Consider the following 3,782-nt stretch of genomic DNA (forward strand, 5'->3'; position numbering starts at 1 on the left):
AACCCCAGCGCCCGGTAGTGCGCACAACCCTAATGCTTCCCTGTCCCTGGGAAGGAAACAAAGGGCGATGCAGCCCGAAGGTTCCGCACGGTTGTCTTTATGCCGGTGCTGCGGTATGGCTTTCATAGCCCCCTTTCTGAAACAGAAATCCTAAGAATTCTGTTTTATCAGGGCAGTGGTGGCGCCGGCCTTTAATCCCAGCGCTTGGCAGGCAAAGGCAAGCAGGTCTCTGTGAGTTTGAGGCCAACCTGATCTACAGAATGAGTTCCAGGAGAGCCTAGACTACATGGAGAAACTCTGTCTCTTGTAGGGAGAAGAAAAAAAAGTACACTCATGCAAACACAGAAAAATTTACCCACTGATTTTAAAAGTAAGCTCTGCTGTGTTGATAAGTAAATATGGTTTTATTTTTAAGATAATCTTATGGTGTAGGCCAGGTTTTTCTAAAAAAACAATCCTGCCTCAGCACTCAAGTGCCTCTGTGCCAAGCGTTTACAGAGGCCAGAGGAGGGCATTGAATCCTCTGGAACGGTAGTTACAGATGATTGGACCCACGTACTCGGAGAAGTCAGCGCTCTTAACTGTCGAGCCCTCTCTCAAGTACCCACTCTGACCCTTAACCTTATGTTTGTCTCCTATTGTCCCCCTTCCCTCTGGTCCCCTTCCTTTTCTGGAATAATACTTCCCCACTTTAGGTCATAATTTGGGTCAGGTTACCGGAGGCTGGAGAGATAGCTCAGCTGTTAGCACTTGATGTTCTTGGCGAGGACCCAAGTTCTGTTTCCAGCACCCACATCAGGTAGCTCACAACTGTCTGTAACTCCAGGATCACATTTCTTCTGGGGCACTGTACTGGTTTTCCCATACCAACAGGTAGATGTGTGTGTGTGTACACATAACTTATAAAAATAAGTCCTTTTAAGGTCTGTATCCTGCAAATGAGAAAAAAAGCATATTTAGCAGTCTGAGGTTGGCTTGCTTCATGTAACATGATCTCCAGTCCCATACATTTTCCTGTAAATTACCTCATTTTCTTCTTTCTAATGGTTGAATGTTGTTCCATACTATATATGTACCATATATATCATTGTCTTGATCTGTTTGTCTGTTACTGCTTCCATAAATTGGCTGTTGTGAATATTGCTCCAAAAACCACAGATGTACAGGCACCTCTGTCATATGCCACCTTGGATTATTTAGGGACTATACCTACAAGTGACATATCTAGGAGTTTGGGTTAGTGATTGAATGTTTGTTTGTTTTTGTTTTAAATTTGTTGTTCTGTGTGTGAGAGAGTTCAGGGAGCAGCCTGCTATGGCAGACATGTGTAGGCCAGTAAATAACTGTGTGTGTGTGTGTGTGTGTGTGTGTGTGTGTATCATGGCACATGTATAAAGATCAGGGTACAACTCGCAGGAATCAGTCCTGTCTTTGCATCACGTGCTTTCTGGGGACAGAACTCAAGCTGTCAGGCTTGGCAGCAAGCACCTTTGCCCACTGAGCTGTCTTACTGCTTGAGGATGGGTTTGTTATATTGATTTTGGTTTTTGGTTTTGATTTGGGGTTTATTTGTGGCCTGGAAACTCAGAGGTCTGCCTGCCTTTGGCTCCCTAATATTGGGACCAAAGGTATATACCACTTTGGTGTATTTATTTTGTATCGTGGTATTTTCCTGAACATTGGTATTGTCTATTAGAGTGTTCTGGTGGAATTCTCAATGCCTTTTAGGTATAGGCTCATATTGTCTACAAATAGGAGTACTTAAGTTCTCTGTGTCCTGTTTGTAGCTCTTCTATTCCTTTCTCTTGCCTCATTGCTCTCTAGGGAATAATCTCAGTGCTGTACTGAGTAAAACTGGGAAATGGGTGCCTTTACTCATTCCTGATTTTAGAGGAAATGCTTTCAGTGTTCCCACTTGGTACAGCATAGGGTATAAGTTTATCATAGACACCCTTGGTTTGTGTGTGTGTGTTTGTTCGTTGTCTTTAAGAAGTCACAGACGTTTCTGGAATCCCTTTCATTACCTTCTACAGCGCTGGGTCTGTGGTTGAGCCTCGTTTAGGTGCACTTGTCTTCACGGCTCCGTTAGCACCAGCAGATGACATTGCTGGGTCTCATCACCTTGGCTGGCAGTCATTTGCTCTAGAGACTGTATTATAGCCATGGTTTTCTGGTTAACAGGATCTCTCTGGTCAGTCTGGGAATTGTGATGAGTTTGGTTTTGTAAATGAGATGGTCTTTCACTCCTGGTTCAACTCAAATACATTGCTCATCTGAACCTTCTCCCTCTCAAGCTGTCTGTCCCTCTGTGGTGACATTTTTCCTCTTATCACTAACAACAATTATTTCATTCCTTCCCTAACTAGACCTTTGCAGAGTGTGGACTATGCTATGCCCTTCCATTGAATACTGCAATATTTTAAAACTAAGGGGATGTGTCCTCAGATTCTGTTCTTTAGAGGGCTTATAGTATTGATGTCTGCTTCTGGAATGGTTTTCAAAACACATAAAGGCACTAAGAGCCGAGTACACACATAGCTCAGTGGCAGAGTCCATGCTCAGGGCCCCAAATTCAGTTGCCACAATACACTCACCAAACACAGCAGAGAGAAACTAGGCATTGTCTGGGCTGCTTCGATGACCGTCTCAACCCTGAATGCTGCCAAGCGTTTGCGCACATCTATGTTACAAAAGAAGATAGCCAGCTGCACGGAACAGTGAAGGGCATGCAACAGGGGAGAACCAGTGGCGAGCTCTTTAAACAAAGGGTTTTCAGCAAAGCAATGACCAAAAACAGGTTCTAAAACTGAAGCTTTGCCATGGCGTGATATATTGTGCATGCCACAGTCAAAGCATGGTCAGAGGCCAGGACCACGAAGATCTGCTGTTAGGTTCCGCCAACTTGGGGCTTTGTTGGTTTCTGGCATGGTTTGTGTTTAATTTGTGTTCCTTTCTCCATCACCTGTTTATCTGGCTTTTATGACTGCTTATATGGCTTGGAGCAAGCTTCAAGATACGGTTCATGTGTGGTTTTGGTTTCGTGCAGGTAAGAAAAAGAATACAGCCATCCGAACCAATCCCAGTGGCAGCAAACATGGAGGACACACAAGCCTAGAGGTTTATCGGCAATGGTCTTTATGTTCGTCTGCAGTAGAATCCTGCTGGGAGTGGGGTTCCTGCTGCATGAGTAGGTCTCACCGACCCTGTCACAAAAAGAGTTTTCAGGGGTAACTCTGAGATGACAGACGTGTTAATGTACGTCACTACATATTAGCTAGTGTGTCCTGTAACTACGTTCTTTACACAATGTGTGTTATAATGTGCATGTTCTTACAGAGTGTGTATTATAATATATGTTCTTTACATAGTGTGTACTATAACAATACACATTACTGTTCTATTAAAGAGCTTCCTTGTAGAGCCAGAGCCTTTGGTGTTTCCAGACACGAATGTATCCTATTTCAGTGAGGTTCATACTCCTGACTAAGTTATCTTACCCCCTCCTTCTCCTCCCTCTCCCTAGTCCCCTGAACTTCCCATAGTGTTTCCTCTACTGGTTCCAGATTGCCTTTAAATTCTAGCCTCTACATATGGGAGAAACCATGTGATAATTCTTCGTCTGCATCTGACTTATTTTTGCTTAACATGAAAACTTCCAGTTCCATCCATTTTTCTGACAGATGACATGATCACATTCTCTCTGGTCAAATAAACACATATATATATATATATATATATATATATATATATGTGTGTGTGTGTGTGTGTGTGTGTGTGTGTGT

The sequence above is a fragment of the Mus caroli genome, chromosome 8, assembly GCF_900094665.2.
Source record: "Mus caroli chromosome 8, CAROLI_EIJ_v1.1, whole genome shotgun sequence".
Classification (NCBI taxonomy): domain Eukaryota; kingdom Metazoa; phylum Chordata; class Mammalia; order Rodentia; family Muridae; genus Mus; species Mus caroli.